Source organism: Leiobunum rupestre, chromosome 5, assembly GCF_980474605.1.
Source record: "Leiobunum rupestre chromosome 5, qqLeiRupe1.1.hap1, whole genome shotgun sequence".
Classification (NCBI taxonomy): Eukaryota; Metazoa; Arthropoda; class Arachnida; order Opiliones; family Sclerosomatidae; genus Leiobunum; species Leiobunum rupestre.
Window position 1 is genome coordinate 29,121,831 of NC_143388.1, and position 22,723 is coordinate 29,144,553.

Sequence of the window (22,723 nt, forward strand, 5' to 3'; positions counted from 1 at the left end):
TCTGCAGCTAGCCTTCCTCCGTGCTGCGACGTCACGTGACCGTTGAGCAACCAAAAAACCTGCTCTTACAGCCGATGACTTCGTTGCTCAACGGACGGGTAATTTGACATCAAAACCGGAAATGCGAAAAAGTGTACAATACGAATCCGGACTAAACGTTTACTCAACGGTGAGGCCGTTGAGCGTTACTGAACGCAGCCATAGTTTATGCTAGTGTGTATGGCACCGTGCTACGAAAGTGGCTCAAGAAACAGGCGGGGCTTAAACTACTTCGAATGTATGACGTAACGCGTTTTACAATTTCATTGGCTGGCTGCTGTCGCTACGAAGCCCCGCCACTAGACACTCTCACTCGAAAAATAGCTTTTAAGATTAGTTCTCACATTGAAGATCTTGGAAAATTTGTCACGTTCTTGGGGAAACTGGTCTAGCTCCGCGTAAAAGAGTATTTAAATGCTTAAAGAGCAAAAGAGGTAAGTGAACTTCTATTCGAGACGAGGCTTAATGTTGACTAGGAGCCGAGTCTAGCTTAGCACGAAATCTCCGTTGTAAAAGTGCACGCCTGTTTCTAAGAGCGTCATCAGCGCCATCATTCGAAACGAGTCTAGGTGGCGTAACGGCGCTAGCTTCTCCCAGGTTGCGCCTATGATCTAGCGTCTGCTATATACAAATTCAAAAGTCATTGGAACTTTTTTTTTCTTAAACATCAAAATATAAGCCAACGATTCCAAAATTATATTAAAATGCAAGTATCATTATTTATTAAGTCAAATTTACGAATAACGATGAGGAAAAACTAATAGCGTCTGCTTTAGCCGCTACCTATCTACGTTTCAATGGCGAACCAAAGAGGGTGTAGCGATAGTTTTTGGTCGCGAATTATTATTAAATTATTCCTTGGGCCATTCCTAAGAGAAATTACGTTCTTTTAAGTATGTCTACGGTGGAAAAATATGGTTTATCAGTAATTTCACAGTTTAATTTCTACATTTTACAAATTTAGTCGTCAGTAAATATCTGCCTTAATAGATGTACACATTCAAGTTTGAATAGTTCAGTATATTTTGGTTTAGATCCGTATGGATGTATTTACGTGCATAGCACTCCAAGAAGAACATGCTGATAGGCTGCACCATAAGCCTTTAATATATAATGTTGTTCCATAAGTTTGTTACTTTGGGGAATATTTTACTGAGAGCTAGTAACGGAGTGACGTCATAACAAGAAGAAAATCTCCCCCTAGTGAGGCGCTGTCAAAGGCTACGTGTGACACGTTAGCAAGCGGACGCAAAACGGTGACGAAGCCCGTAATGCAGTCTGTCTTGTGAATTGCTCTCAGTAAAACTTTTGCATGTGAAGAATAGGAAGTGTCACACTTATGTAACAATATTATACACTTATGGCAGAACTTTACTAGAGCAAAAACGCCTCGTCGCCAAGCATAGACGCTAAAAACCAACGTTAACCCTAAAGGCTGGTTTTCATTAGGGCAAAAACGCCCCGACGGTGAACGTCGCGTCGACGCGAAAAATTCCTGTTAGGCCTAATGCAATATTTTTGCGTCGACTCTCACCGTTTTGGCGTTTTTGCCCTAGTGAAAACCAGGCTTAATGCCATTGTTTTCCGTCGACACTCGCAGTCACGTCGTTTTTACCCTAGTGAAAACAAGGCCTATTAGTTACGGATTTTCAGTCTTCATTTGATGCCGTTTCAGTTCGATTTTGCACAAGCGACGTAACATTCGGCAACTAAAGCAAAAATGGCCCAGCAGACAACGAAGAGAGAAATATATATGGTATCTTCGATATCTTTCCACGAGATGGCGGTAGGGTCTTGGCTGTCGAATGGATTTTTCAAGCATCTCAAGGACGCGTAAGTGATTCTTCTGAGAAGAGGACCTAATTGTAGCGTCGCTTCGTAGTAGGCTATCCTAAAAAATAATGTAAATAGATTTTCTTGGCTTAAGGTTAAGTTTTCGTAATCGACTAAACGAAGCAACGGTTCCCAGTTTCATTGACCGAGAATTACGTCATCTTGTTTCTATACCGGGGTCTGAAAATCGCGAATAGATTGATAGGCCTAGTTTTACGTCATCTTTTGGTTCATTTAGGTTAGGGTTAGGCATTGAGTTGGGAATAAATAGAGGTACAACCTTGGAGTAGAGAAGTTGACTTCTCTACTCCAAGGTACAACTAAATCTGGCTGACGCGGGACCAATTTCGTTCAATATGGAGACTTTTTCAACTATATCGTTCAATCGTGGCGGCATCTGTCTCTAGTGGTGGCAACTATATTGCAATTGAATTTTTGCGCGAATCATATAACTTAACAAAATAAAGATGACGCTACCGCCTAATTATAAAGATGAATTTCGTACAGTCTTCTCAGAACAGGTCCCGCGTAACCATGACAACCGAAATCGTAATTGTAATTCTAGCAGTATTATTCCCAATTCAATGGGGTTAGGCATAGTATTATTTTAAATTGGGTGAATACTAAGGTATTTTGATTGGTACAGAATTTTCGACCCATGAAATTTGGGAACCGTTGCTACGTTTACTTTTACACAAGTTTTCACTAGTTCGTGGAATGCGTCAATCTTTGTTACGAAGGAAAAAAACCCTGATAAGTGCATGCATAAGTTTATAATTATCGTACTTAAGTAGGTGGTTTTTTTTTCGCCTGTCCGAGGACAAAATGCGAAAATTTTTTACCCTAAAACGTTTTATTCGCCTGTTCTCGGGGTAAGATTTACCCTGTCCCGAATTTTGTTCGCTTGTTCCAGAGCTCTTAAGTCTTATGCTTGTTTTCCACTGGCGCGCGCAGCGACGCGTTTCTTAGTTTTGAAACGTTCAAACGTTTTTACGCGCGTAAAGAAATTTACATTATGACGCGTGCTAGTGGTAAACAAGCTTAAAAGGAGTCGAAGTTGCGTTATTAATAATCGCTTGATGCATTTTAGGTGTTTCCCAATTTCGACGAAAGTTTGTAAACGCGATAACTTCTCAACCGTTGGTTGTAGAGGGAAAATTTTTCCACTTTCTGAATATGAATCGACCATTGTGAATTCAAAAACGCGCGAGTCAGTGCCGTAGAACCAATATTTAAAAAGTTGTCAAAAATTAGTTTTGACGGTACCCGCCAAAACTATTAATTTTTGGCGGACGAAACCGATAAATAACGAAAGATATTAGAAAATAAATAATAGTTGCAATTGGTTTCATCGATCTATCTATTATAGTTTTCTAGCAGAATTAAAAAGAGGGCAACAATTTCACCTGTCGAAGACTTTTTAAACAGAGTGTACGATAATGGCGGCACCCAGTAAACGTTTCTAAAAAGAGTGTTATACGTTACAGTTTAACTCCGAAACGGCTATATCATCACATTTGGAATTGCAACCCGCTTCTAGCTTTATTTATATACTGATAATGAAATTGGGGGCCAAAGTCATCCAAGTTTTTATCTTTTTTTTAGTTGAAAAAAAAAGCCCACTAAATTGGGTGTAAATTTGAGTTTATTTTAGACGCTGAGCTTGCCACAATTTTAGGGCCAAGGTAATAAAAAGAGAGACGTGGTTATTTTGAGCTGACGCGAGCCCAATAACCCGGCGACTCCTAACGACCACGACATCTACGTGGTTACGCCGAATTTCCCGTCCTAAGACCTTTTATTTTACGAGTCCAAAGTACCGAGAACATTCGGCCCATTTGGGCTATCTCCAAATGAATTTTTTAACAGTTTCTAGTTTTTGATGAAAAAGAGAGAAAAGCTTTGCTAGAAATTGCTGTTTTTTACGTAAAAACTACTACGAATAATCATAAATAAAATGACTCTGAAACACGCCGAAAAACTCTCAATTTTTTGTCTATTAATAATATCCTAAGTCTATAAGCAAAGGTCTAGGCCAAATTTTTGACGATTACATACCCGTTACAAAGAGGTAGGTACTATACAGGGTGTTTTGAATTGCTCTGACTGGGCATTTGTTTTCAGAAACTGCAAGAGATAGAGTTGCGAAATTTTCAGGGTATTATTTCTAGAGTGGGATCGCTTTTAATTCTAAATTTAAGAAAAATCAGAAAAAAATTCGGGTTTTTGTAAAAAAAAATATTTTTCCACCGGTAAAATTGTGCTAGAAAAAACGTTTCAATGAGAAAGTTGTAGAGTGCTGTCGAAAATGTTCAAAGAAATTGGTTTCATTTGAAAAGAACACTTTTTCACGAAGATATGAGCTGATGAAAAAAAAACAAGCTGTCCATAGGGGCCTTCGCATTTTTGTACGTAAATGAAAGAAATGTCTGAAAGATTTAATTGAACATTTTATTCGAATAAACATTAGAATTGCACAAGTCTAGAAATAATACCCTAAAAATTTCGCAACTCTAACCCGGCCACCTGAATTAAGGGCTTCAAAAGTCGCATGATGACTTAGGCCTAAGGTGGTGCCTTGGGTATTAGCCTAGCTGATTATTATTATTATTATTATTATTAGAAGTGTTCTATCCGCGGAACGCCTGTGTTCGGGGTGAAGTCGACTACTAGTCTACCAGTATTCTGGATTTAATCTCTCATATGCCTTGTCCCGCAGTCTGACCAAGAACAGATTTACGCGAGAAAGAACCTGAGCTTGCAGCTTTTGACTCTGGTGTTTATTCATTTTGATTTTAGGTCAAGAGTGCCATCTCTTGAACGGAATACGAAACAATATTATTAAATATTAAAGTTTTTTGGAAATTTTTTATTTACAAATTCCGGAGCCACTGTTGGCGCTATCGCTCTTACGGCAGTAGTGGACATTTTTGAAGAAAAAAAAAGTTAGTACGCTTTTTTGAAAGAGAGACGCCTCTCATAATCTTTACACTCTCAGCCTCTACTTGGAATGCTTATCCTGCCGTATCGCGTATGGTTTGATCACTCCGTCGGCTTTGGCACCAGCTACGAGAGAAACAATCCCCTCTGTGCGCGCTCCCCTCTCACGTTGTTGTTAGTTAAGTTAACATAGTGACGTCAAAAAAACCGTCAGCCATATCGAGACGAAAATCTGCCGCATTAAGCATTCCAAGTAGAGGTATGGATTCCTGCCATATACTATTGTAATACAGTTTTCATATTTGATTTAGCATTTTGGTTACGATACTTTCCAAAAGTATATTTAGAACTAGTTAGAAGTTTTGGAATTTGTAAAAGTTGCCTTTATTAATACTTTCAATTTCGCTCAATAGATGGCGTCATCGTGGAAACGTTAATCGGTATTAAGAATAAGCTTTCGCTACTTACTGTCTGTTTAAGACTTCCAATACTTCTTTGCTGATATTTTTATTGAGACCCAAAGTGAGAGGTTGGCTGAAAAACTTCTCTTCAGCCATGTGAAGTAGCCCTTCGTATGGTTCACCGCCGCACAAATTGGCATTCAACACGTGCAGCAGGGAAAAATATTCCGAAATTAATACGGCTTTTCCCTCGTTCACGCTATGTAGCATTTTTGGACTTCTGAATGTTTCCAACGGCTCCAGGCCTCGAAGCCTTTTTATTTGCATCCATACTTGAACTAAGATGCTGTCTGAACTGTACTGAATTTTTTTTTATATTTATACCAAGAATCAAAAGTTACATAATTACCGAAAGTGTGTAAGTTCCTATACTAAAGATTTATTGAATCATCTGAACAGTGTTTCCACTCTGCGGTAGAGATTTTCGCCTATTTTAGGGGCAATTTTACCAGTTTTCGCCGGTTCTATAGTCGATTTTCGCCGCAATTTCCCCCCATACATTTTCCTTATTTTTTTTAGTGAGTGTCACTGCATATTTTACTTATCTTTATTTCCAATCTTAGATTTGTGCAATATTTTTTTATATAAAAAAAATACATTTTATTTCTTCAAATGTTATACATTTTTTATTGGTATATATAAAAATTGAATGGGTGGACATAGGGGGCAAAATAGAGGGACTACAGAGACGACGATTTTTTAGTTTTTCTGACTGAAAATATCGAAAAATATTTTCGCCGCAATTTGCGCCGTTTTCAATGGTTTTCGCCGCTTTTTCGCCTTTTCGCCGGTTTTAAAATTTATGGTGCCCACCGAGACAGTTTTCGCCGAAAACGCCCTTTTTCGCCGCAAAGTGGAAACACTGCATCTGAATGCCGCTATCGAGATGGACCACATAGAAGGCTAGGCTAGGCTAGGATGGACGATGCACTTTTTTCTGGTTTGCTCTTTCGTGTTTTGTATTAAAACGTAGATAGATGGCAGTAGCGTTTCCGTCTAATGGCAAAAAAATCAAAATGCTTCTCCAGCAGGGTTGGACATGAGGATATTTTTTTAGTAGTCAGCCTGACTAGGGGGGGTTTAAAAACAAGAAGAACAGTCAACATTTTGCTTAACCCGTCAGAATTAAAATAGGAGTTTTTTCTCACTTGAGTTAAATCATAAATGATGTGATTTTTTTAAGTAAAATGGGATTGATGAATGCTGAATTTATGATACGCCATATTCGCCATTATTTATGAATATTTAGGTAAATTTTTCACTAGTCAAATTGACTAGTGAGCCCCCGGATTTCGATTAATTTTAGTAGTCAGAGCATTTATTTTAGTAGTCAAATTCCGTGACTATAGTGCCTTATGTCCAACCCTGTTCTCCAGTGCTTCCTTAGTCCTCGAAGCCCTCACCAGGTGGCATCTAGGAGCAACAAACACAAGGGGTACGTTCAGCAGAGCTCATCGGACTCACCGATTAGTAATCGGTGACCTAGGTTTCCTACTGTACGCTTTGTCGCGTTTCCGGTTTTGACGTCACGATAGTCATCGGTTACTCACCGAAGTCATCGGCTGGAAGAGTCGGTTTTTCCGATGACTGACGTCATTACTGACGTAAAACTATTATAAAAGCTACGCCATTTTAAAAAAACACCGATGACTGAATAAAAGCGTTCAGCAACTTACGACGTCATTATGACGAAAAAGCTCATCGGTGGAAAATATCAAATCCATCGGTTTTTTTTTCGTTGACTGCTGCTGAACGTAGCCAAGGAGAACGCAACTAGCCTTTTAACACGCTAACGCAGTGCTGTGTACAAATTTCTTTGGACGAGCCTTTACGCTGAGCGTTTTACGGGCGGGGGGGAAACAATTTCCGAATTTTCCCCTTCCGACGGCAGCAGGCGCTAAAGCATCTAACCAATTAAAAATGTACATAAGAAAATGCACGATTTTGGACGTGTCGCGTTCTCCTTGTGCTGTGTTTGTTGCTCCTAGGTGGCATTATTTTTACTTTTTATCTTCTTTCCCTGCACAATGTATACCCTCCCCTCTCCACTACCCCTTTTATTTTGCTCGTAACATTCATTAAAAATAAGGTTCGATTGACACTTTTGGTAATTATGTCACTTTTGCAAGAATTTATGCAGTGCCGTCTTAACCTTTCCGAAGGCATTAGGCAAAATATCTCATTTACCGACTTTTCGGACCTTCGTAGGCCCTATTATATGGAATCGTAGGCCCTTATGTCTCCTAAACTTTTCGTAGGCCCTAGGAACTCTGCCTATTCTGCCTTATGGATCAGGCGGCCCTGTACTTAGGGATAATGACTATTCGCGACCGAAAACTATCGCTACGCCCCCTTTTAGTTCGCCATTGAAACCTAGATAGCTAGCGGCTAAAGCAGTTTTTTCATTGTTATTCGTAAATTTGACTTTATAATTAATGATACTTGCATTTTAATATAATTTTGGCATCATTGGCTGATATTTATTTAAGAAAAAACCGTTTTAATGACCTTTAATCATAGGCGCTACCTCGGTGTAGGCTTGCGCCCTTACGCCACCTAGACTCGATCCGGTCGCGCTTTGAGTTGATAGCTCCCCCTCGTGAAAGCGATTACCCACTTCCGGTTCGTGACCTCCAAAAAATTTTACCTTCATCCGTTGCTGTAGCGCGTTATCTATAGTGGGTTTCCATGGTAACTATCGAGCTAATGTTTTCAGAGTTCCGGCAGGAAGTGGGTAAACGCTATTGACTACGGGCGAGCATGGACCAAGAATCTAAGGGGACTCACTGTTGTGACTGTTCCCGATATTTTCACACGGTACGCGTGGCCTAATTCGGAAGGCTTACTAAGATACATCAGCCGTTTTGAAGCGCCTCTACAATTCTGTTCAACTATCACTACGAGAGGCTTAGTCGGGGCACGGCCAACTTTGATCACGCGCTGTTCGCGCTACTACGGCCAACACATTCGTCGAAATTCCGCGAGCAAGGATTTTCCCCCTATAAACTGTACTATAATGTGTAGGAGTTCAGCGCCACGCTCGGTGGTTATATTGTCTTCAATGTAAAAACTATACTAAAAATAATAATCCGCTAGGGGCGCTGACGTCATACACATCTTTTGCTCATAGGTTAACACAGAAACGTCAACGAATGAGATGGCCGCTGTAGCGCGAGAGATGCGCGAGAAATCAAAGTTGGCCGTGGTCGGGGCTTAGGCGACAGTAGGTGCGAGAAAGTTAGGCTTAGTTCATTAAATTTGTTAAATTTAGAAATGAAATGGATTCCAGTGAATTTGAGAGAAAAATCCTCGGCCATATGCGGTTTACTGGTTATTTTTACTTAATACAATGGTTAATTACCATTACTTAAACTTTTTAAGAACCAATTTCCAAAATAAAAGGTCTAAAACTTACTAAGCCTAATCATTTAACCACAACGGCGCCATTTTGTGACCGCTCCAGCTTCTCTACAAAACTACGCCGGAAATCGACTTCCGAGGGGCTGATCACTCCGAGTAATCGGTGTACAGAGCCGTACGTTTGACTGTACCAATGGGATTACGCGTAATCTTTGAAATCCCTGCCTTTGGCAGTGCTACTCTAACAAGGAGACTACCCGAGGTGGTTATCACCGATTTGGTTGAAACTCGGGGGTTAGGTAGACCTTATGGTAGTATGAAAATTGCCAAAGGGAAAAGTTGCAATGGGCTTTAGTTTTCCTATGGCAACCGAAAATGTTCTTGACCGCTCCATTTAAAAAAGCATGGGATTTTCTCGGTTACCCAAATTTTGATAAAATTTAACCAAAATTGATCAATTAAGCCAAAGTCATTGATCAATTTTACCGAAAATAGGTCAAATTCATCTTTAATTGAAAATTTAATTTTTTAAAATTTTTTAAGTAAGTACCCTGTTAAACCGAGAAAATCCCATGCTTTTTTAAATTGAGATTTTTTTGTTTTGAGAGATCAAAAACGTTTTGGGTTGCCATGGCAAAACTAAAGCCCATTGCAACTTTTCCCTTTGGCAATTTTCATACTACCATAAGGTCTACCTAACCCCCGAGTTTCAACCAAATCGGTGATAACCACCTCGGGTAGTCTCCTTGTAAGCGTAGTCCGGCGTAATCGGTGTACAGACTTTCTAAGAGTGGTTGGCCCCTCGTCGACTTCAGTGACGCCAAGTTTGTCCACAGTGAACTAAAACTACCCGTGATTTTTCGGGCTGTGCGAGTACTCGAACATCATCGAGTACTCGGCATTTTTTTGAGGTCGAGTTCTCGTCGATTACCGAGTACCAAAAAATTGCATATTCGAGTACCCGATTTCTCGAATAAGCTGCTCTCTAAACTCGCCGAGTATTTGTTTTTTCTATCCTCGTTGCTTCAAAGTTCAAAGAGCGGTTTTTACAACTTTTTTTGGGGGGGGGGGGGCAATAAACGGTACCTACAAAGTTGTGGAAACTGTGGTTCATTTTAATTAAAGGAATATTTTTCAGCATTGAAAGCCACTTTAAACTCCTTTTAAATTTTAATTTAATAATTTCTTGAATAAAACCAGCTCCTAATCAAGTACTCGATAACCCGACTCCGTTTAAACTATTACTCGATATTTTTTTTAGTTACCCGACTCGAATAAGAGGAAGTTTCCTCTTAATCAAGCACTCGATTACTCGACTCGACTTCAATATTACTCGACTCGAATACGCGATAAAAAAAAATTGATACTCGATAACCGACTTGATTGCCTAAACCCACTACTTGCACAACCCTTTTCCCAGTATTAACGCGTGCTTTTTAAAGCCTGAACAGTGAGTCCCCTTCGATTATTGGTCCATGGCGCGAGGCAGTAATTTCGAATCCAACTAAGACCACTAACCACTAACGAATTTGGTATGGATAAAAGAACTTCGCGATAATTGTTTATAGTTACTTGAAAATATTCCTGGAAGACTGTTGCTTTGGGCACGACCGGTCTCAGTTGAGGGTATTTAAGGATACTTCTTATGCTATCAATGTCCGCCGTGACCGAGATAGCAAAGGCAGCTTTTATTTGGCTATTCATGACCGTGTTCACCACCAATATCGCGAGGAACCACAAGATGAAAACGAGTCGTCCGCCGAATGTTACCGGCTCATACAACGCCGCTGAAATTATCAAAAAGTTAATTTCATTATTTCCATAAAAACCTCCCGAATGTTTTGCCACATTGCCGAACCATGCTGCCAGAACTTTGACGACACCTTGGGCAGTATAATGAATAACCTATTGTAAGTCCATTCACGGTAGCACAAACTCTATATCTGACTTTGACGGGGATTTTATGGAAACTAGGAGCAACAAACACAACACCCCACGCAAGGAGAACGCAACCCGTAAAAAGTCGTGCATTCTCTTGTGTACAGTTTTCATTGGTTATACGCTTTAGCGCCTGCTGCCGTCGGAAGGGGGAAATTCAGAAAAATTGTCTTCCCCCTCTTTCCGTAAAACGTTCAGCGTAAAGGCTCGTCCAATGAAATTTGTACACAACACTGCGTTAGCGTGTTTAAAGGCTAGCTGCGTTCTCCTTGTGTTTGTTGCTCCTAGATGGAAACATCTACAGACCGATACAACGATAGTTTCACAGGGGTAACGCCATTAGAGACCAATTTTCCTGGCTCTCGGAAATATTACTTATAATTCCGTAGTCGAACTTTTGCTTAGCGAAGAAAATATAATTATATTCATAAAGATATTTGTTATTAATATTATCATTCAGTTTTGTGTAATCAAAGGGATGTGTACGTAAATTATATAATATATTTGGAGCTAAGCCTTGGTCAGCAAAACCGACCTTTTTAAAGTTTTTGAAAAAGTTCAGCTAAAGCATTTTTGTAGCCAAAATATTGTATACATATTTTTTCTATTCACACGTAGGAACTCCGTTTGTTACTCGTATTTTGTGACAACGTTTTGCAACAAAATTTCTTTCGTGTTAATCGGAATTAAATCGACACCCAAGAGACCGAAAATATAAGGAACGCATCTATCATTTTTTGCGTCTCAGATGTTTGCGTGTTTTCTCCATTCGATATTATATTCTTAGTCTCTTACGAAAGGACATCTAATTGAATATCCGATTGGGAGTCAATAAACTCATTTTCGCTCTGATTAGTCTACCAGAAGTAACGTAATAAACAGAAGTATTACAGAAAACGATGTTGGTTAATGGCAGTTTTTCCTATGGCTATATGGCGTATTTATACGATTCTAAACTAGGGATGCCAGATTATCCACCAAAATCACGCCAAAATAAAAAAAAGCCCCAAGAAACCGCCAATCCTTATTTTGAAAAAACAAGCCAAAAAATTAACCCCGTAAATTTGAAATGGTTTTTATTTGAAAGTTTAAAACACATAATACCAACCCAATAATCCTAATTTATTTTAAAAAATTCAAAAAGTAAAATATAAATTAAAAGTGTGTGAATTGAAATTTATGTCTGAATAACTGTAACCCTATGCAAAATCCCATGATGCAAACCTTTCAAATTGGAACCATTTCTCTAAACCCATTAGTTTTATAGATACACTTTGAATGACCTTGAACCATGAGTTAAAGGTCATCCGAGTTTGAAAATTCTAAAGACCCCCTATGTCTAGCAAATTTTGATACTCAAGCGTGAATACTTTTTGAAGTGATTATTGATCAAATTAGGTGGGCCCAAAGCTATTTAGTCCTCAAATGTGAATGGGAACACGTTTCTAATTGAAACCAACTTTGTATCTCTAATGGTTCTAGAGATAATTTTTGAATGACCTTGAAGACATGGTTCAAGGTCATGGAAATTTCAAATTCCTAGCTAAAACATATTTTAAGTAATTGGCCCTGTATCGCATTTTAGTTAACACCCTGTATAGTGCTTGTTGAAATAATTTTCGGGTTTTAGAACTCGATTCGGAAACTATAGTGCTCATCAACAAAGTATCCCTAGTAGCACAAAATCACTGGCCCAACTGTTTCTTAAAAAAAACATTTTTATGACTTAAAAACATCATTTGGTTACTGTATAAATTAGTTAATCTGAATTTAAATAATCTGAAAAAATCAAATTTGAGGGTTGGCTTTCTTATGGCGTATGGAACTTTCCCTACTGTAAATTTCTCCCAACTGTGCGACTCAGTGCCAACTCAAAAACGGCGTTGGCAGTTGTTTGGCGCATTTCACTTTCCTAACTGCGACTCTATGCCAACTCAAAAACGGACTGCTTGTGCTACTAGGGATGTTTCGTGACCCATGTGAAACTTAAACGCATTTTCGACTCATATTTATCAACTTCGATCCCAGCTTGTGGCACTGGGTAAAAACTTGGAACCACTCCTTCCGCGTTGAATTTGCAAGTTCTCTCCCCACTGGTTTAAGGGGTTTTCCCCCGAGTTCTCCGGTTTCCCCTTCTACAAATACCTGTATAGGTTAACGGTAATAGTAAGTGTAGGGAGCTGTTGGCTCGCGTGGCATGAAGAGCTAGCCACCACCCTCCTACGCATTGTAACCCGGCCATCTGTTTAAAGGCATTATAAGTCGCTAGATGACTTGGGCCTAAGGTGGTGCCTAGCTGATTATTATAACTTCAAACTAACATTTCAGGAGGGCCGGATTAAGACCTTGAGGGGCCCTAGGCCCAGGTTAATCTTGGTGCCCACTTTCAGTGGCGAGCGAATCGAGCTAGGCGCTCCCGCAATTTATAATTGACAAATGGATGGAAAATACAATTTCAATGTAGACTTTGCGGACATTTTAGTGACGGTAATAAATTATTGATTTACATGGTATCGAAAAATGTGGACGCATTTTCTAAAATTACTACGGAAAAAAATGTAAATGATAAAATTTTTGTACTTTTAATTTTTTCGAAACGTCCTGGTGCCCCTTGTAGGCTTGGTGTTCTAGGCTAAGCACCGGCCTAGTCGTCCTATTGGGTAATCCGGCCCTGCATTTCAGAGTCGTTTGAACTTACGAAAACACGTGATTAGGAAGCCCCCACCATCAAAATTAAATCGACCTGCTTCTAACAGTCATTAACCAATGTCGTAATGTGTCAAACTTATTTATTTTGGTACTTAAGAGAATACCTACGTCGATTGAGCAAAGAACTGGCGTAGGCCCAGAGGTAATAAGTAGCTCCCTGGCGACGTTTCTTCCGCGGTTGCTTTTTATCCTTCCACAGATTCGTGATCCATACTAAAGCCAAGAAAGAGATTATCAACGCCAGCCATTCCTGCAGGATGAGAATATAGCATTACCATGGAGTAAAAGTAAGGAGTCGTGCTGTAACATATTTTCACACCATCACCATGCATGGAGTAAAAGTAAGGAGTCGTCTTGTAAAATATTTTCAAAGCGTCACCATGCAAAGAGTAAAAATTTTGATTCGTTTTGTAAAATAAAATAATTTCATCCGTCACCATGCATGTAGTAAAAGTAAGGAGTCGTCTTGTAAAATAATTTAAAGCGTCCACAAGCATGGAGTAAAAGTAAGGATCCGTGCTGTAAAATAAAATAATTTAAAACGTCACCATGCACGGAGAAAGAGTAAGGAGTCGTGCTGTAAAATAATTTAAAACGTCGCTTTCCATGGAGAGAAGGTAAGGAGTCGTGCTTTATAAACCCTTTTTTTAAGCCTGAGAATGGGGAGCTGACAATAAATGGGTTAAACAAAGGGTTCGTGCTGTAAAATAAAATAATTTCAACGCGTCACCATGCATGGAGAAAAGTAAGGAATCGTGTTGTAAAATAATTTAAAGCGTCGCTTTCCATGGAGGAAAGGTAAGGAGTCGTGCTGTAAAAACATTTGAATGTGAAGCCTGAGAATGGGGAGCTGACAATAAAGGAGTTAAACAATGGTCCTTCTACGAAGTTATCACGCCACTTCCCCTTTTTCGTCAGCAGCGAAGCTGACGTGTTAAAATTATCTTACAGCACGACTCCTTTACCTTGCTCCATAACATAACATTACATTGCATTTAGAGTTGTTAATTTTGCGGAAAAATAAAAAATTTAAACATATATTACTTTTTAAGGGTCTCTATTCTAGACTAGTCCACAGGTTTAGTTTTACTTTTGGATTCGACAAAATGAGGCGAAAATGCCGCGAAAATTAAATTTTCGAATAATACATAGTTTGCATCCCTACGTCATCAATGACGCAGTTCCAAGTATAGATATAAGAACCAAGAATAAATATTTAATTTGAGCAAGAATGAACGGTTCTTTGCCGCCATTTTTGTGGTGTAGATTTCTTAGTAAAACCGTAAACGGGAGGGTTAACAGTTTCAATCGTCTGTTTGCGGATTTTAATTATTTTCAAATGATTAAGAAATTATTTTCACGTTAAAAATGGTTATCTGCCTGGTTAAAAATTGTTCGAGTAGTTCAATTACCAAGGAAGAGCGAAAATTGTTTATTTTATTCGATAGCGAAGGTAATTGTAAAAAGGATGACCGCAAAGGCCTAACTTTGATAAGCTTTGTTAACTTCTTTTCGTAGATATTTCTGTCGTAATTTGATATTTTATTTAAATAACCCGGCCTTAGAATCTTATCTGGCTTTGTTTAGGGCCCATTTAAAATTTTAAAGCATAAATCTAATACGTTTTGTAGCTTTGACGAGATTACCAACAAAATGGCTACCTATTTAGTAGCTACGCGCGAAATGGTTTGAATTTTTGATCGCCCTCCCAGTTTCCTTGGAGACCATAGGCCCCTCCCTTTTTATTTATTTTTATTCGGAAAAGTACGGCAAATTTTCCGACTTACAACTCGAATCTCATTTATTTGCTAAACATTAGGATTTAAAAATTCTTACTTGATACCCAAGCAAGTCCAGATATGAGAACATTGGTCTGCGATTCAGTTTTGGTTTTCCGGAGAGAATTGACGAATGAGCATTCAAGAAAGGTTGTGAGAAAGCAATGACACTATCACGTTGAAAAGTAGGGGCGAACGGCAGTAGGCACAAATCTGCTTCCTTAATTTGTTCACGGTTAATTTTAATGTTAAAATTATTTCAGTTAAATTAAATTACATTATTTTGTAACATTCCAATGGCCCCACTCCATTTTCCGTTGGTACAATTTCCATGTTCCGGCTCTGGCGTTTCTATAATTTCATAGCTTTACAATAATAAACAAATAAATATTGTACTTTTTAAATTATAATTTTTTATAACAAACTAAGTGGGGTACCCAGTATTTCCAGGGGAAATATGCCTATTTGTATAACCAAGGATTAAGCGCCAGTGATAAAACTCCGACATATTGAAAATGAAAATTGAAGGCTGGAATAATTGTCTCCACGCATGGCACCGTACTCAATATAACCAATTGGTTAATGACAATTTTAACCAATTTTACGTTGATTACATAATAATTTGCCTTTTATTATACGGCCTAGTGTCTATAGAAGAAGGTTTCAAAAAATAGCAATAATTTAAGCTTTTCTCGTGTGTATGCCTAAAGAATTAAGAAAGTCAGTCTTTTGGCTAAGACCAAAGTGTATTATCTTGTATACAGCGGATATACCTAATTATTAAATTCAATTAATTAAAGTTGTGTTGGCGACCTTAACCGTTAAAAACCACAGTCAGGGTACCATGAAATAGTATACCAAATGTGGTCGACCTAAGTTGAAAACTGTAGTGGGCAAAAATATATACAAACAAACACTCATCTTTATATATTAAATGTGTACCTAAAATTGGTGCTTTGGTTCAAATATTTCAGTACGTTGATCATGAACCCAGTTTTTCCGTTTTGGGATATGTTGACCCATGGTGGATACTGCAATTAATTAAACAATTAAGAACTATCATAAGTAACATAATACCTCTAAGTATGACACCTGAATTGCCACCTATCGTTTTCTCTGTACAAGGGATCCATAAACTATTGACCGCTACAAAACCTCATAAGACTCCATGCAGGCCCGGACGGCATTAACCCGCTTGTCCTTAAGCGAGGCGCTACTGTCCTTGCGGATCCGTTGACCACTTGACTGCCTTGTTTCAGCTTTCCTACGATTCCGGCACTATCCCGGAGGACTGGAGTAAAGCAAATGTAAACCCCGTACCGAAAGGGGGTGATGCCTAGAGGTCGGCGTTTGAATAAGAAATTATACGATTGTTTATATTTATCCATAACCGATAATTATTTAGAAATATTTGAAAAAATGATCAATTTTGCATGTTAAATCGTTGTTTATTCGTATAATTTATTCGTATAAAACAAAAGTAGGGTCTTCGAGCGGGTCCCAGGGAGTATACAGTGGAAGGCCTCCACCCGTCCCCCCGTCCCGCCCGCACCGCCCGTCCCGCCCGCACCGCCCGCGAGTACAGTGGTGAAAGTACAAATGCAGGGTGGTGTCGGCGGTGAACAGCTAAAGGTAGGGGTGATGATGAAGGGTAAATACTTAGGTGGTGAACGTACAAAGGCAGGGAGAACTAGCAAAGCTATGTTTAACGAAAGAGTGACGCAATACTTAGGTGGTGAACGTGTAAAGGCAGCAGCCTTTTGTGTATTAATGGTTGACGCTCATCCCTTTACCCCCTCGTCGAAAAGAAGGGTTATAATCCTGACTGACAATCACCGCTTTCGTTGGACGGTGAACGTGTAACGCTATAGAGAGTGGTGCATAAGAAAACGTAAAGACTGTACCCCGCTAAAATGAAAGGTTTATAGAAGGTAGCAGCCTTTCTCTGTATTAATAATAATAATAATAATCAGCTAGGCTAATACCCAAGGCACCACCTTAGGCCTAAGTCATCAAGCGACTTTTGAAGCCTTTAATTCAGGTGGCCGGGTTACAATGCGTAGGAGGGTGGTGGCAAGCCCTGCATGCCACGAGATCGAGCCAACAGCTCCCTACACTAACTATTACCGTTAACCTCGACAAGTTTTTATGGAAGGGGAAACCGAAGAACTCGGGGGAAAACCCCTTAAACCAGTGGGGAGAGAACTTGCAAACTCAACGCAGAAGGAGTTGTTCCGGGTTTTCACCCAGTGCCACAAGCTGGGATCGAACCCGGCTCCTCTTGCTGCGAGGTGAAAGTGCTAACCACTCCGAAAAGAAGAGTTTTAATCCTGATTGACAGTCCCCGCTTTTCGTTGGGTGGAGAACTAGTAAAGATAAGACATCAGTGGGGGTGAACGTGTAAAGCTATAGAGAGTCCCAAAGTGTCCGGAAGAAACCCATTATCCTAACTGGACCCCTTAATTTGGAATACGTCACTTTCAGCCAATAGGGAAAAAGAGATATGCTCCTCAAAAATTGATCAATATTGTGTTTGGGGTAAACATAGAATTCACCGCACTCTCGGACACCGTTTAGGCATACGTCATTTTTAACCAATGGGAATCTTGGTGGCGAACTGGTGGTGAACGCGCAAAGGTGGGGTGAGGGTGAAGTTTTCAAATCTAAAAAGGGTATAAAAAGTCCTGGTACGAGGTGAAAAAGGTATATTCAAGATGTATTCGTGTAGTCTCTGTTCAACCATTTTCTCCCAAAAGGGTAAAATCAACCGTCATATGATATCAGTTCATGGTAATACCAGGTTAAAATGTCCCGTGTGTGATAAGTCATTTTCGAGACGAGGCGTTTTAAATCGTCATCAACGTAATTTTAATCACGGGGCGGTCCCCGTTACGGTACCGAATTCTCCGCATCCACCGCCGCCGATGACGTTTCTCCAACCCGGACCGTCTTCGAGGACCCAACCGTCCCCGAGATCCGAAACGTTTTCCCGGCTCGAGCCGCCCCCGAAGCTAGAGACGTTTTTACGGTCCGATCCGACACCTCGTATCGTTGCCAGCCCTTCATTCACTCGTTCAGGCGCACCACATGAATTACCACCACCAAACTCGCCTGTAAAAAGGGTCTCATCACCAGACTCTTTTATCGTAAACGAGTTAAAAATGGTAAGTTTCTTCAAGAAAATTTTATTATTTGTTACATAAAGTATTTTTTTTCTATAGATGGTCAAGAAGACAAAGTGATTCAACAATCGGATCCCTTAAACCATCTATTAGAGTCTCAAGCGGATGACGAGTGGCTTGGTGAGCATTGGGATAATATTCAAGCCCAACACCAACAACCAATCGCAGTTGGTTCAGCCGTTGTTGACCAGCAAGCCGTCGACGCTCCTAACCCACCCGCTAACCCGCCCGCTAACCCACCTACTAACTCACCCGCAAACCCACCCGTTAACCTACCCGTTGCCCTTCCAGTTGGTCAACAACCACCAGTGCTACCAGCTAATCCACCAGCAGTGCTACCAGCCATCCATCCATTTCAAATAGAGGAGGTTAACGCGCTTGGTGACGCAATTTTTTCAGCTAGGATAACGGCACCAGATGGGGTTACCGACCCTGTGTTATTTATAAATGAACACCATGCTAAGGTAGAAACGTATCTTCAAAACAAACTAAATACCAATTGTCCGCCAAAGGTGAGAAAAAGACTTGCAAGGGTGTGTGTAAACGTGTTGTGCAAAAGCGCGTCCGTCACGCGGAATATCGCGAGTGTCTTCTGAACCGTAAGTTAACTATCGCGGAGATGAAGCGCATAGTGAGTAATAAGCATATTGTGACGACTGTGCGACAAAACAAATTGTGTTTAAACCCGTGCGATGATAAACGTTATATTTTAGACGATGGTATATCAACGCTCGCGCACGGACATTATAAAACGAAACAATAAAATATTTTTATGACAAATTTATTGAGTATTTCTTATACGACGTTAGAGGTATTATGTTACATATGGAACTAATATAGCAACGCATGGTGCTAGACTAGAACCATATGTAACATAACTACACATAAATATGTTATAAAAGTATTTTCTTTAATGAAACCTTGTTCAGGGGATTACGTAAATTACGTCACTTCCGCAGACGAAAAATTATGAATCTGATTTTGAACACGCGCTGAATTCCTGGGCTGCGTCCATTTTATGAACCTTGGGCTGCGTCAACATTCTTAGAAGGAATTCTTCTCTTGAGAAGAGTTCTTCGTGAGACCTCGCTAAAAAGCGTCAAATGTAAAAAGATTCTTCTTTAGATGGCAGCTTACGAAAATCCCACGAACGCTGTAAACCATTGAATTGGGAATAATACTGCTAGAATTACAATTACGATTTCGGTTGCCATGGTTACGCGGGACCTGTTCTGATAAGACTGTACGAAATCCATCTTTATAATTAGGCGGTAGCGCCATCTATACTTTGTAAAGTTATATGTCTAAAAATAAATAATTATTAGCTAACTCACCGTAACTTGAGTGAAAAAGGATCGTGTTGACAGAATAAAATTATTTTTAAAAAACTTCAAAGGTTTGTTTGTTACGAGTAATCATACATTCAGGCTTGGCAAGAGCCAGCCAGACTGGATTAAACCACCCTGGTTTAAGCCGGTTTTAACCACCAAATAAAATCCATGGTTAAAACCACTTTTTTTTATAAAAAAATTGAGAAATTAATTAGAAACATTGACAAAACAAGCAGAAGAAAACCTAGGCCTTTAAAAAAAAGGAAAAACATCAAGTAAATATCTATTCTTCTTCGTCGTCAGATATCTCAAAATTCAATATTGGAACATTTTGGCAATTCTCAGCGCAAATACAGGCGTCTGTGCAATGCAGGTCATTTTTTCGACAAGAACAGTTGCCTTTACAGCCACTTGTACACCCGCATTTTATAAGCTCTAAGATAGCTTCGGGTGCCGGTAACTCGAAGCTTGTAACCGCCTCGTAGCTTCCCGGGTTGTTATCATTTAGTTTCCATCCTGAGCTTTCTGGAAGTGGTAAGCGCGGCTGATTTTCTCGCGAAGCAGCACAGGTAATGCGCTCTTAATATATGGGGTCTCATTGCACCCCTGGTAGGGGGAAGGTTTTCACCGTGAAAACTACGCGAAGAATAAAGCTGCCAACGTAGCATTTCGTGGGTCTCAGCATGGAACCAAAAGCGTTAGTTGGTTCCATGGTCTCAGCCTGCTTCTTCGGGCTGTACAGTGAGCATACATATTTCGAAAGATTGTCCTCCATTGCTTGGTTCGGTAGCGTAGGTAATCCACCTAGTTAGTTTTTTGTATTTTATTTGGTTTTTTCAGTCGTATATTTTTATCAATTGTGTGTGTAGCGTATTTAGTTTTCAAGCGTAATAGTTCATTTATGAAGAAAATTTCGAGTTTTATACATCGTGCTCTTACATTTATATTGGTCTGGTTTTTAACTGGGTCGTCATTACTTCGTAATTTATTTTAAACGTTTTCTCGACGGATTAAGATGTTTAATGCAGTTCATCAATTGAGTTCGTTTGTTTTTATTTATAAAGAGCCCTAACTATTCCGTCTATGGTCATTTATTGATATACGAGCTGTCGTTTAGTCAAGTGGCTTTCTGTGCTATGTGAATGGTAAGTTTTTCCCTTCTTGTTAATACATTTTTTATTGGTGTGGATATTTGGACATCTACGATTCCAAATGCAGTCATTGATTTCCTTGGTGTGCGAGTCATTATATGATATTGGAAATTGGACGGAATTGGTCTTTTTCATGCGGTTACTGTCACAACGTCAACAGGAAGTCTACGAGTCGTCCACTACCAGATGTCGAATATAGCTATTCTACGGTATCTTCATCAAGGGCGAGTGTTGAAATAAAATGAGCGTTAAAGATGCGGCAAGTATTTCGTAAGCGAGAAAAATACAAATACCATCTGTAGATATTTCTTTCATTAAAATTTGCTTCGTATTATATTTAACTGATAAACTTGTTCCGTACATAGGATTAAATTCAATTGTGCATTGTTTTAGTACTGTTGTAACTACTTAATTTATATTATTCTGAATAAATTAAACTCGGTTGTTTCGTCTCAATTGTTTTAATTAAAATTGAAATTTTATACCGAGCGGGATTGAACCGGGATTACGTTTTTAGTAAATAACTCTGAATTTCGGAGATATCTTTAAGTGTCATCTCGAGAAATTAATACCACTAGGGACAATTCTTCCGAGGAGAGGTATATTTTGGCTTCCCAACTTGGTATATTAGGCTTGGTTTTCATTCACGCGAAAATAACGACATTTGAACACGACGTCGAACGCCAAATTTTGGTTTTCGGATTTCGGTCGACGCAGAGTAATAGCATTTTCACTTAGCGTCAATAGATTCGAGCATTGCTATCTTGGCTATAGAGAGAGTCACTAATATAACCAAGGCTTATCGACATTTTAATTCCCTTTAAATTTAAATGTTGCTTGGTTTATCCCCCCTTTTCCTTCTTCCCCGGTTGACCCTAGTTTTCCGTTATTTCCTAACTCCGCCGCCAGAGCGCACATTTAACAATCGCCCGAAGCAAATATTCGGAAACGGGGCGTCCCTGTGTGAAGTACATTAATTAGTCCATGGAAGGACTAGTACGAGTTGGTATTTGCCCTTGCCCTTCTGGTCGCGTGTTTTTTAAACTGTCGCTACAAAAAATAGCCGCCGGTCGTTTTGGCCACGCCGAAGACGCCGCCGCCGCCAGTATATTTTGGGTCAAACGCCGCCGCCGACCCATATCAGATCGGCGCAGGCCTCTAGCTGTGCGATTGGTGGTTTTAGGCAATCGAATCGGTTATCGAGTATCTATTTTTTTTATAAAGTATTCGATTCGAATAATATTGAAGTCGAGTCGAGTAATCGAGTACTTTATTAAGGGGAAACTTTCTCCTATTCGAGTAGAGTAACTTAAAAAAAACCTCGAGTAATATTAGGAGCTGGTTTTATTCAAGAAATTATTAAATTAAATTTAAAAGGAGTTTAAAGTAACTTTCAATGTTGAAAAATATTTAAATGAACCACAGTTTCCACAACTTTGTAGGTACCGTTTATTTCCCCACAAAAAGTGGTAAAAACCCCCTAGGGCGTATCCAGGATTTTATTTCAGGGGGGGTTTTGAGGGAAAATTTCGAAGGGGGGTGCTGACGGAAATTTCACTGATTTTTATTAGGCACCCCCCTTTAAATACGCGGTTGACAACCCCTCTTTGAACTTTGAAGCAACGATATGCAATTTTTTGCTATTTGGCAATTGACGAGTATTTTCCAATTACTTATTCGAGAACGAGTTAGAGTACCCGGCCTCAAAAAAAACCAAGTACTCGATGATGTTCGAATACTCGCCCAGCCCTAACTATTAAGCAGGCTAGAGCATCGATCAGCCGATCCATTTGACTGCTCTCAAGCGCTCTAGATCACCCTGATCAACATTTTTTGTTCCATTTGCGCGCTTGGATCTGCTCCGATCAAGTTTCGTTTCTCATGTTCCATTTCCCGCTCTCGGAGATCGGCCAAAATAGATCTGCCGATTTCGACAGATCAACGGATTGAGATCGAGATCGGAGCAAATCTTTTAGATTTTTTGAAACATGGCAATCCAAG